General features: G+C 42.2%; 1 protein-coding gene across 2 annotated transcripts in view; it reads right to left on the bottom strand.

Annotated features, from left to right (window-relative positions):
* RCAN2 (regulator of calcineurin 2) overlaps window positions 1-13,254 on the bottom strand; it is a 145,998-nt gene that overhangs the window by 105,410 nt on the left and 27,334 nt on the right. The gene's annotated exons all lie outside the window — the stretch shown is intronic.

The raw sequence follows: 13,254 nt of genomic DNA, 5'->3' as shown, positions 1-13,254 counted from the left end.
AGGAGATGCAGCTTCAAATGAAGGAGAAAGGGGCAGTCATGGTGGAAAAAGAGATGAGTCGGAGGCAGAGAGAAAGTAAAAATGACAAATGAGAAAGCAAACTAGAGACAACCCTCATTTGGAGAGGGGGAAGACAGAATTGGAAATCTGATTGGAGTTTCTAACTTGGGAAGCAGCAGGGTCTAGTGGAAAGAGCCCAAGCCTGGGAATCAGGAGGCTTGGGTTCCAATCCCAGCTCTGCCACTTGTCCACTATGTGACCTTGGGTAAACCACCTCACTTCTCTATGCTTCAATTTCCTAATCTGTACAATGGGGATTAAATATCTTACGCTTCGGCAGGGACTGGATCTGATCTGCACATTGTATAGCTATCTCAGGGCTTAATACAGTGCTTGACACAGAGTAATTAAACTCTCTTGAATTCACTGATCTTCCTTGATCGATGGAGGAGGGATGATTGTTGAGGAGAAAACAATACAGTGGGATATTAGAGTGGGATTAAAGTTTTCAAATATTAAGTATTCCTGAACTCTGAGGGACAAGAGGAAGATATAGGAATTATTCACTCCATCCATTCATGAGTTCCCTTCTCATTCATTCATTCAATTGTATTTATTGAGCACTTACTGTGTGCAGTTCACTGTACTAAGCACTTGGGAAAGTACAATAAAGCAATAAGAGTGGGCTTGAATTTTGTGAAAACTGTCATGATCTAGGAAAAGCTATTCAGGCATGTTGTTTTTTTTAATATTGAACCCATGAAACTCAGCATTTCTTTACAGAAATACTGAAGCAATAGATGGCTCGCCAGTAGCAACTGCTCAAAGTTTTCACGTGCTATACCTGATCACTATTATGCATGTCAGAATCTCTAGCCATTATGTAGAGGGTAATAAATCCCCAAACGTATACTGGAGCTGGCAAAACGTTAGGAAGAAAGTTTTCCATGCACAAAGGAGATTTCAAAGATGAATCAATAATATTCCAATAGAACATTCACTATTACCAATGGAAGCCAATGAATTCATGATTAACCTGGCTATCGAAGCCCTGTGCACAGAAAAACCTAAACACCTTTAATGTCCTTAATTTGTTGCCTAGTGTATATGTGACATTGTGTTTATCTGTTTTGTTTTCCCATTAGAGTGTAAGCTCCTTAAGCTTTGGAATGTCACAGCACTGTAATTTATATTAATGTCTCATATCTCTCCCTCTAAACTGTAAGCTCATTGTGAGCAGGGAACATGTCTACCACTCTGTTGCATTGTACTTTCCCAAGTGGTTAGTACAGTGCTCGCCACACAGTAAGTACTCAAATACCATTGCTTGTTTTTTTTTCATTTTATAGTATGTTCCCATGAAATTAGTTATGTAAGTAGCAAACGTTTCCCTTTCTGGTTAGAGATGTGGCAGAAATTCATTATTTGGTCATACTGCATGAGGGACTGAGGATGAGTGGGACAAGTAGGAAGGGGAGGACAGGAATGAAATCAAATCAGAATGGTCACAGTGGGGTATCTTATTCACAACCACCAATGACACTCAGCTGAGTCAGCAGTCAGTCAGAGGGTATATGTGCCTTGTAGACTGTTCACATTTTCAAAAGACCCCCATTTCCTATACCACTTATTACTTGGAACTTTTAATGGGATTTATTAAGTGCTTACTATGTGCCAGGCACTGTACTAAGCAGCGTGGCTCAGTGGAAAGAGCGCGGGCTTTGGAGTCAGGGTTCATGAGTTCGAATCCCAGCTCTGCCACTTGTCAGCTGTGTGACTGTGGGCAAGTCACTTAACTTCTCTGTGCCTCAGTTCCCTCATTTGTAAAATGGGGATTAAGACTGTGAGCCCCACGTGGGACAACCTGATTCCCCTATGTCTACCCCAGCGCTTAGAACAGTGCTCGGCACATAGTAAGCGCTTAACAAATACCAACATTATTATTATTACTAAGCACTAGGGTAGGTACAAGATAACCAGGATGGACACAGTCCATGTCCCACCTGGGCCTCACAGTCTAAATCCCCATTTTACCGATGGGGTCCCTGGGAGAAGTGAAGTGATTTTCCCAAGGTCACACAGCAGACAAGCGGAAGAGCCGGGATTGGAACCCAGGTCCCCTGACTCCCAGGTCCGTGCTATTTCCACCGGCCATGCCGCTTCTCAAACGGAGATTCTAAAATCTACATTCTTGATTCTAAATTCTAAAACATTTAAAATCCAAGTTTTAGGCTGAGGGGATACATGGAAAAATATAATCTCAATAAAATAAATGAGAGATTGTGGTCTGTTACATTCCATTATAATTTAGATAAGTGGTTGTAGTACTATAACACAGAGGTGAAACACTCAAACAAGTCTAGGTTCCTGGTTTATTGAACAATAACAATGAGCTGAATAATTCACTCCCCAGAGCCAAAATAGTTGAGAAGGAGATTCCTTATCTCCAGAAAGATTATATGAGAAAATCTGTTTTAAGTGCTAGACCATTGATACCTGCAAACTTTATCTAAAAGGAGAAGCAGAGAATTCAGTAATGTTTTTAATCATAAAATGAGGATGCATATGGTAGAAAAAGAATCCAAATTTCCATTGCTGCACAAATTTACTTTATGACCCTATTCTTGATTAAAAGATGGCCAAATTTATAATATAAACTTATTTATTCACAATGAAATATAGACATCAGTGGCTCAATTGATCCAGAAATAACATCACATCCACTTGCCTACATGCATGTAACACCAAGAAATATTTCATTAGTTGTGTAAAGCAGCTTAATTTAACATTGTTTTCTATCTAGGTATTTGTAGGGAGGTTAACACACACACACACACACACACACACACACACACACACGCACACACTGGGCAGATAGCGTTACACTATTTCAAGTGGCAATACCCGATAACATTATCGGGTGAACAACAGACCCCCTTAAAAGGTAGAAAGAGAGAAGGTGAATGAAAGGAACAGTAAGGGTACTAAGGATCCAGGAATAAAGAACACATTCCATTCCAGCCTCTGAGCAGTAATAGCATCTTTGCTAAGGTGACTTTCCACGGAGCCCAGGCCCAAATGCTATTCTTAGAACACCTAAAAAAGCACGTAGCTACCTAAAAATAATGATGACTCAACAGCTAGAGGCCTTAGCGATGCAGTGGCGTCAAAGCAGACCCTCTCCTCTTATAGGTTACAGTTCTTTCACAAGAAAAATAGCAACTAAACTTCTGAATCAGAAAACTACAGAGTATTTTACTTGGTGAAAAGGAGACCAAGCCCAACCTCCTGCCTGCAAAATCATCCATCCCCACAGACTGCCGTGACCCTGACTCTATTTACCTCCTTGGGAAGAAAACTTGCAGGAATCTTGCTAAGATGAATGCTGATTCTTTCCTCTTCCTTATTATTATTATTAATAATAATAATCATAATAATAATGGCATTTGTTTAGCACTTACTATGTGTGGAGCACTCCAAGCACTGGGGTAGATTCAAGCTAATCAGGTTGGACCCAGTCTCTGTCCCACATGGGGCTCACAGTCTTCATCCCTATTTTACAGATGAGGGAACTGAGGCAAGGAGAAGTGAAGTGACTTCCCCAAAGTCACAGGGCAGACAAGTGGTGGAGCAGGGATTAGCACCCAGGTCATTCTGACTTTTGGTCCCGTGCTCTATCCGGCAAGCCACACTGCTTCTCCTTCTCCTCACCTTCTCAAAGTCCTACAGGAATCTGCTTGGTGATTTGGGATTTTCACCACACAAGAGCAAAGCTTGAAAAACGCTGCCCGTTGCCATCTTTGGAGATAGTCTTTCCCAGGCCCAGAGACGGCCCGCGTAATGCGACTGGAAGCTGTTTCCTGAAGGTGTGAGGTTGCGCCTCGGAGGCCTGTCAACACGCTGGGTCTCTGGAGCCGGATGAGAGGGCTATGCGGTGCTGTCAGAGTGGATATCGGGAAGTGCATCCCTAGCGGGAAGATGCCTGGCTCCTTCCCCAAAGGCCCGGCTCTACTCCAGACCCTCCTCACATTCAACTGAGCCTCTTGCTCTCTCTTCCTCCTCCTCCTCCCTTCCTTTCTCGGATGGCAACAAGTCTGGAGACATCTGGTACCCACACCACCCGGGGAAATGCCTCCTAATATTTAAAGATCACCGGCCTGGGAGTCAGAGGTCATGGGTTCTAATTCCTGCTCTGACACATGTCTGCCACATAAACTTGGGCAAATACTTAACTTTTCTGGGCCTCAGTTTCCTCATCTGTAAAATGGGGATCAAGATTGTGAGTCCCATGAGGGACAAGAACTGTATCCAACCTGATTACCCATATCTACCCCAGCACTTAGAACAGGGCTTAGCACACAATAAGTGCTTAATACCACAATTATTTAAAAAATTTCATTACATTTGATATATAATAATAACAGTAATAATAATAGTATTTGTTAAGCAATTATACGTGGCAAGCACTGTTCTAAGATCTGGGATAGATATAACCTAGATCAGGTTGGACACAGTCCCTGGCCCACATGGGGCTCACGGTCTTAATCCCCATTTTACAGATGAGGTAACTGAGGCCGCGAGAAGTGAAGTGACTTGTCCAAGGTCACACAGCAGACAAGTGGAGGAGCCAGGATTAGAACCTGGGTCCTTCTGACTCCCAGGCCCATGTTCTATCCACTAGGCCATATTGTAAAATAATTATTCATTTTAAAGTCAGTCTCTCCTCTAGACTGTAAGCTTGCGGTGGGCTGTGGGATCGATAGACATATTCTCTGCCCTCAATCAGCTTATCAGTCCTTAGGCTGTGAGCTTTTTGTGGGCAGGGAATGTGTCTGTTGTTAGATTGTACTTTCCCAAGTGCTTTGTACAGTGCTTTGCACACAGTAAGTGCTCAATAAATACGATTGAACGAATGAATTTCTTTCTTTACAGATCTATCAGACTCCACTTTACCTCATTCCTCCTCAACCTCACGGCTGCCTTTAGAACCATGGACCACTCTCTTCTCCTGGAAACAGTAATAATAATAATAATAACAACTGGTGTATGTTAAGCACTAACTATGCACCAAGCACTGTACTAAGGACTGGGATAGATACAGAGTAATCAGCACCCACATGGAGCTCACAAAGTAGAGGAGAGAACAGGTACTGAATTCCCATTTTGCAGCTGAGGGAACTGAGGCACAGAGAAGTTAAATGACTCCCCCAAGGTTACCCAGCAGGTAAGTGTCAGAGGCAGGATTAGAATCCAGGGCCTCTGACTCCTGGCCAAGCCCTTGCTCTTTCTACTAGGCCATGCTGCAAACCTTGGCTTTACTCAAATAGCTGTCTTCTGTTTCTTCTCTGCCTGATCCTTTTCAGCATCTCATTGGGTTTTCTGCCCCCTGTTCCGATTACGGATCTCTCTCAAGATTATGTTCGGGGTCCCTTTCTCCTCTCCCAGTTATCCTTTGACACTCATCCTCTCCCACCTCTATGTGGATGACTCCCAAATCTACCTCACTAGCCCTGCCTCGCTCCTCCACAAGCTCGAATTTCTACCTTCTTCCTGGACCCAGTATATGGAAGCCCTCCAAGTACCTCAAGCTCAATATATCATAAGGTCAATCCCTCATCTTCCTGCCCTCTCTCATCACTGGTGAAAATGTCTTCATCTTCCAGGTCTCCTAAACTTGCAAGCTTGGCTTTTTCCTCCTTCTCTTTCAATCCCTTCAATTCATCACCAAATCCTGTCAGTTTTCCCTCCACAACATTTTTCCATCCAAACAGTCACCAATCTGGCCCAGATACTCATCATATGCCAATTTAACTACTGTAGCAGCCACCTCACTGATCTTCTTGCCTCCAATCTCCCCCCGATTCCAATTCATATTTCACTCTGCTCCCCGGATCGTTTTTCTAAAATATGGTTCTGAGCACATATTCCCATCCTTCAAAATCTGCCAATAGTTTTCCATTTCTCTCAGCATTGAGCAGAAACTTCTGACCCTTAGCTTTAAGGCACCGATTACCTTATATCTATCTCAGCATTTGGTACATAGTAAGCGCTTAACCAATACCATCATCATCATCATCATACAATTAACCACAATGGACACATGTTCCACATAGGGCTCACATTCTAAGTAGTAGAGAGGGCAGGTACTGAATCCCCAATTTACAATGAGGAAACTGAGGCACAGAGGAGTTAACCGACTTACCACACAGCAGACAACTGGCAGAGCTGGAATTCGAACCCAGTTCCTCTGACACCCAGGCAGGCCCATGCTCTTAACACAAGGTCACTTCAACACTCACAACCTCCCTCAATAGTTATGAACGTATCTTACACGCAATTTTACTTCAATGCGAATTCATGTACATATCCCTTTTTTTTCTTTATGTAACTCATTTTAATTTCCATCATCCCCATTTTACTGTCAGGTCCTTGAGGGTAGGGCTCCTGTGTATAAATACTAATGTACTCTTGCTAATACAAGTACAGTACTCTTCACACAATTGGTAAAATACCACTGATGGATTGATAATACAGGTGATGCACAATGCTGCAATTCTAAGTTAGAAATTTTCCACAAAATGTGAAGACAGTTTTCCACTCCATTTTCTGATTGATACCAACTAGAAATGCAAGCATGAACATGTAATATCTATACATAGTGTAAAGCTGAGCACATGGCTAACTATTCAAAAACCAATTTGAGATTCAGTTTCTAGAACGAGGTACATCTGGGGCACAAGTTTCTGTTTTCCTTCTAGTATAGAAGGCAAAAAACTAGAAAACAAACATACAATTTGACAACTAGATTTCTGATCATCATTGCCAAGTTATTTCATTCTCCAGATACACTGCAAAGCCAAACTCTGATGGAAAAGAAAAGACTATGTACCGTATGCTAAGAGAAGCCTAAATCAAAAGCTATAGAGATATGCCCTTAAGCACTTATTAGGTATCAGCCACCGGAGTGGATACAAGCAAACGGGGTTGGACACAGTCCCTGTCCCACATGGGGCTCACAGTCTCAGTCCCCATTTTACAAATGAGGTAACTGAGGCACAAAGAAGTAAAGTGACTTGCCCAAGGTCACACAGCAGATAAGTGGCAGAGCCGGGATTAGAATCCATGACCTTCTGATTCCCAGGCCCGTCCTCTAATCACTTTTCCATGAATGATCCTTAAAATCAAAAAGTGAATTACAGTGTGAACCCTTCAGGGGCAGGGACTAAAGTCTAATCTTACCATCTTGAGGAGTAGTATGGCGTAGCAAGGAGCAGCATGGCCTAGGGGGAAGAACACAGTCCTGGGAGTCAAAGGACCTGGGTTCTAAAGTTGTTAGCTGCGTGACCTTGGGCAAGTCAATTAACCTCCCTGTGCCTCAGTTTCTTCAACTGTTAAACAGGAATTCAGTGCCTGCTCTCCCTTCTACTTAAAGTTGTGCACTCCATGTAGAGCAGGGACTCTGTCTGACTGATGAAATTGTATCTACCCCAGCGATTACAGCACAGATGGATACATAATAAGAACTTAATAAATACAATATTTGTTAAGAGAATCAGCATAGCCTAGTGGATAGAGCACGAGTCTGAGAGTCAGAATGACCTGGGTTCTAATCCCAGCTCTGCCACTTCTCTGCTGTGTGACCATGGGCAAGCCATTAAACTTCTCTTTTTCTCAGCTACCTCCTCTGTAAAATGGGGATTAAGGCTGTGAGCCCCATGTGGGACATGGACCGTGTCCAACCTGATTAGCTTGTATCTACCCCAGCACTTAGCACAGTGCCTGGCACACAGTAAATGCTTAATAAACACCATTAAAATAATAATAATATTAATGATGATGTTGGGTCAACCCCGGCACTTAGTATAGCATTTGACACTTAGTAAGTGTTTAATAAATATTCTAATCTTCACTATTACAAAATTATAAAACATTGTCTTCAGAACATCCCTGCTCCAGACTAAAAATCTGAACCTTTTAGAAAAGGGAAAGGTTTCCATTTGGTAGAAAATCCTCAGTGTGAAGGATGAAGCACTTAGCACAGTGCTTTGCTCACAGAAAACTCTAAATAAATACCACTCATTGATTGATTGCACCAGATTCACTCCACTGCAGGAGAGCCCTTGGGCCCAAAGGGGCACAGAGTTCATCTCTTGAGTCCCCTCTCCGGCATTTGTGGTGCTTTTTTTAGACCATCCCTTGTGAGTGTTGCGCTCAGAATAGGTGAGGACACTGTTAGTGACTGTTCCAACAGCCCTTAGTTCCTCTCTTGGCTCACCTCAGGACTCTAGCTCAGCTGTTAGAGGAGGATTTTTGCCAAGCTAAAAGAGAATCTCCTATAAATCGACCCATTATCGTGGCAAGAGAGTGTGCGTAGGGGCTACCCGTAATGGAAATGCCTAAACCGAAGCATCAGGTAAAATCGATTCATCTGTGCTGGGAAGCGGCTGTTTGGGAAAGAGTCAAAGGCGGGTGACCATGTGATCGAAACGTTGATCAAAGATAACGGCAGAGACTCAAGTTTTTACTGCGTAGAAGGTGGCAATGGTAAACCACTTCTGCATCTTTACCAGGAAAACTCTATGGCTATACATACCAGAATTCATTCATTCATTCATTCAATTGTATTTATTGAGCACTTACTGTGTGCAGAGCACTGTACTAAGCATTTGGAAAGTACAATTTGGCAACAAATGACCTAATGACCTATAGCCTTGTGTTAGGAGCACAGGATTGAAGCAGCGAGAAGCAGTAATGCCTAGTGAAAAGAGTATAGGCCTGAGCATCAGAAGGACTTGGATTCTAATACCAGCTCTGCCACTTACCTGCTGTGTGACCTTGGGCATGTCACTTCACTTCTCTGTGCCTCAGTTACCTCATCTGTAAAATGGTGACTGAGACCATGAGCCCTATGAGGGATAGGGACTTGATCCAACCAGATTATCTTGTATCTATTCCAGAGCTCAGTACAGTGCTTGGCACATAAATTGAAGCAGTATTAACAAATACCACACTTATTATTAGTAGTAGTAAGGTCAGGAGACCTGGGTCCTAATCCCAGCTCCGCCACTTGTCTGTGGTGTGACCTTGGGTAAGTCATTTAACTTCTCTGTGCCTCGGTTTCCTCATCTATAAAATACCTGTTCTCCCTCCCCCAGAGGTAAGCTCCTCCCCCAGACTGTACGCTCCTTGAGGGCAGGTATCATATCTGACAATTCTATAATAATAACTGCATTTGTTAAGCTTTTACTATGTGCCAAGCACTATTCTAAGCCCTGGGGGAGATACAGGGTAATCAGGTTGTCCCACATGGGACTCAGTCTTAATCCCCATTATACAGATGAGGTAACTGAGGCACAGAGAAGTTAAGTGACTTGGCCAAAGCCACACAGAAGACAAGTGGCAGAGGCGGGATTAGAAGCCATGACCTCTGACTCCCAAGCCCGTACTCTTTCCACTGAATCACACTACTCCCCCAAGTACTTAATTCAGTACTGTGCACACAGTAAGCACTCAGTAAATAGCACCGATTGACTGACTGCTGAAAGTCCCACGTGGGACAGGGAATGTGTCTGATCTGATTATATCTACCCCTAGCAAGGAACACATTAAGTGTTCAACAAATACCACAATTACTAAGTCCTGAGGCACCACAGAGAGTGCAGGAAGAAGACCAGTGAACATCCAGTCCAATAATCCCTGACAAAGAAATAACTATAAGCTCCTCTCAGAGGACAGAAGCAATGCTCGGCAAGGCTAGGCAGCTTCAAGGGTCGGTTTAGCTGCATCCCTGTGGCTGCAACACTGAGAAAGAGGTTAAATAGGATTAGAGTTTGATGGATGTGTCTAAATAACAAAGGGATTAAAACACCTCAGCAAAATTAGTTTGCACCCAAAATGGTGTCAGGAAATAAACAGCATTGTTACAGAACAGTAATCAAAATTTTATACGTTTCTGTGACCCTTAAGAGTGACTGAATCTGGTTTAAATGGAAGTATGGTGGTAATTCCTTCTCTTTCCAAGTCAATATTTGTTCTCATTCAAATTCTTGGCCTAAAAACCACAGACATGAAAGTTAATAGTTATAAGACTCTAACCCTCCCCTTGCCTAAGCTACTGCCTTGCAGGAAGTTCAATTCATAAACAAATTAATTATTTCTGGTCAATAGGGGGTCAGTAACCATAATTCACAAAAGTAAATAAAGTTCTTCACATACAAATCCCATTTCTGGCAGCAGGACTCCGAACTTCAAAGAGTTTTAGATAGTGTACATTTTGTGCCACCATTTATCAGTATCATAGACACTTCTTTCCATATTTATTCATTCAGAATCCAGCAAATCATGTTGGGCAAATGGGTATTCTTTGGCTCTAGCCCTCTCAGCTACTAAAAGTCAATTTGGGGAATTAAGACACTGAAAAGAAGCATTACCACTGTTTAAAATGAGACTACCCAGTAATCTGAAAGAGGTAAACCTGCCTCACTCAGCACTTGTTACATTATAATCATCATTACTATTATTGCTGTATTTGTTAAGGGCTTATTATGTGTCTAGCACTGTTCTAAGTACTAGGGTAGATAAATTAATTAGATCAGATACAATCCTTGTCGCATATGGGGCTCACAGTCTAAACTGGGGAGAAAACAGGGGTTGAATCCCCATTTCACATTGTTTTTAAATGGTGTTTGTTAAGCGCTTACTATGTGCCAGACACTGTTCTAAAGGCTGGGATAGATACAAGCTAATCACAATGGGCTCACATTAGAACCCAAGTCTCATGATTTCCAGTCCTATGCTCTTTCCCAGTTTATTGCCAGCAGGGCAAAAAGTAATTCTGCTCATTCAAAAAATGTCATCGACACTATGAGCTACATCCTTTTGATGCGTGAATTATTTATTTCCTGGGGGCAAATTAGTTACTTGGGAAGAATGTTAACTCATTCAACTCATTTGAATATCATCTTGTAAATTATTGCTGAAATAAATGCACTAAGAAATGGAATTCCATTGATCTAAGAGTCAATGTCCCCTAAAAGACACTCCCAAAGAGAAACTTTTGCAAAATGCCTTAGAGTCGCCATGTGCCTCTCACATCATTAGGGAATAAATGCTTTTAATAGTGAAAGAACCAAAGGGATGGAAAGGAAAGCTTCCATCAGGAATCCATTTTAATGTGACACTACTGTCAGTGCCAGGAAGTTCTTTTTTAACTCTTAGAAAAAAAAACACTTCAGGCCGCAATTTACACCTATCTCTTTTTGCTGTGCCCACAGCAGATATGGAAAACACCTCCATCCTTTTAAAAATAGTCCCTAATATATTGGAAAATCATTATTGTCACACCTTAGCTTTCCCAGTACTTCACAGAATTTCAAACTGTTCTATTAAACGTTTGAGATGACTCCGTTTTAACTCGCCAGTGCCAAATCACAATACTTGAGTGCTTTCTTTTGAGGTGGAGAACTGACCCAGGTTACCTGGGAGATTGAGAGGGAAGATGGATGGATTCTTCAATATGGTTGCTCCCAGAAACAAGAAATGGGAAGACTAAAAACAACTGCGTGACAGTAGTGGGAGCATGATAGCTCTTTAAAACCCTGGGGGTCAGAAGTCCCAGGGTACTCTGGGAGTCAGAAGGTCATGGGTTCTAATCCCGACTCTCCCATTTGTAGGCTGTGTGACCGTGGGCAAGTCACTTCACTTCTCTGAGTATCAGTTACCTCATCTGTAAAATGGGGACTGTGACTGTGGGACAGGGACTGTGTTGAACTCAATTTGCTTTTATCCACATCATTGCTTAGTACAGTGCCTGTCACACAGTAAGCTCTTAACAAATACCATTATTATTATTGTTATTAAAACTTCCTTCCTCCACTTATATTTTTCAAATTTAGGTATTTGCTTGCTAATATTTTTGGTTGCCTGCTGATATTTTTAGAGATTCCCCTGTCATGACAGAAGAACTGGAATATTCCTACAAAAAGCACTTCTATTTATTCTATTTAACACAACCAAACAATGCTAAAGTGGAGTTGGGAAAGTGAATAGACAAGGTATTATAGCTGTGTTCTTTTTTTATTATCAAGGAGAGTAGCTCTTTGAGCAATGATTGAGTCAAGCAAATACTTCCTAAGAAAGGAGACATGAGGAGATAAAAGGGAAAAAAGCACAAGACGCTACAAACATTAAGCGTGGCAACAAGAGAAGAGATTCAGTATGGTTTATTGGAAAGAGCAAGGGCTTAGGAGTCAGAGGTTGTGGGTTCTAATTCTGGCTCTGCCACTTATCAGCTGTGTGACTTTGGGCAAGTCACTTCACTTCTCGGTGTCTCAGTTCCCTCCTCTGTAAAATGGGGATGAAGACTGTGAGCTCCACGTGGGGCAACCTGATTACTGTGTATCTACCCCAGCACTCAGAATAGTGCTTGGCACATAGTAAGCACTTAACAAATGCCATCATTAATTAATTAACAATGAAAGGAGCAGCCTTTCAGTTTTACAGTGAGGACAAGATTATGGATCCTTCCCCCGCTTTTTCAGCCATGCGCAAACTCAGAGGTGAACGTCACCCTCCATGGCGTCTTCTCATATGATGGACAAATATATGAATAATTTCTTTGAAGCGTCTCCCCTCCATTCTACTGAAAAATCCTTGAGGTAAGGGGTCATGCATATTAATTCTGTTGCATACTCCCAAGTGCTTTGTATAGTGCTCTGCACAAAGTAACTGCCAAATAAGTGTGACTAATTAAAGCTCCTCTCTCCCCCAGCAGCTGAACAAGGAATTGTATTCATGTTCACGTTTGCTACTCCTCTTCTTCCTCTGCTCTTCAGTGGGAGCAGAGGGAGGAAAAAAAAGGAGTTGGGTTGATGAGAAATGAACTAACTTGAGTGTTGCAGGCTATGAGTACTCCCAATTTAAATTTACTTTGTACAAAAACATTGATGCTTTGAGCTCTAGTAAGCAAAGAGTAATCTGCATGTAGCAGTTTAATTTTCTCCTCCATGGAATATAAATAAGCCCCCAATATCTGGACCAAAACACAGCACCGGGCAGCATGCATTAGCAATAGAAGTTCATCAAAATCAAATCTTACTAGTCTTTCTTGGTCTAGAACCAGGTCCCCTGACGCCCGGCCCAAGCTCTTTCCTTTTGGCCATAGCTGGGTAACCCAGATACGTGTTAATGCACTGAATACTGATGAGCTAGACTGCAAGCTCCTCATGGGCAGGGAACATGTCTACCAACTCTGTT

This window comes from Ornithorhynchus anatinus, chromosome 9 (genome assembly GCF_004115215.2).
Source record: "Ornithorhynchus anatinus isolate Pmale09 chromosome 9, mOrnAna1.pri.v4, whole genome shotgun sequence".
In the NCBI taxonomy this organism is placed as follows: domain Eukaryota; kingdom Metazoa; phylum Chordata; class Mammalia; order Monotremata; family Ornithorhynchidae; genus Ornithorhynchus; species Ornithorhynchus anatinus.
Note: the sequence above shows the minus strand (reverse complement) of the source record. Positions and strands in the feature narration are given on the sequence as shown.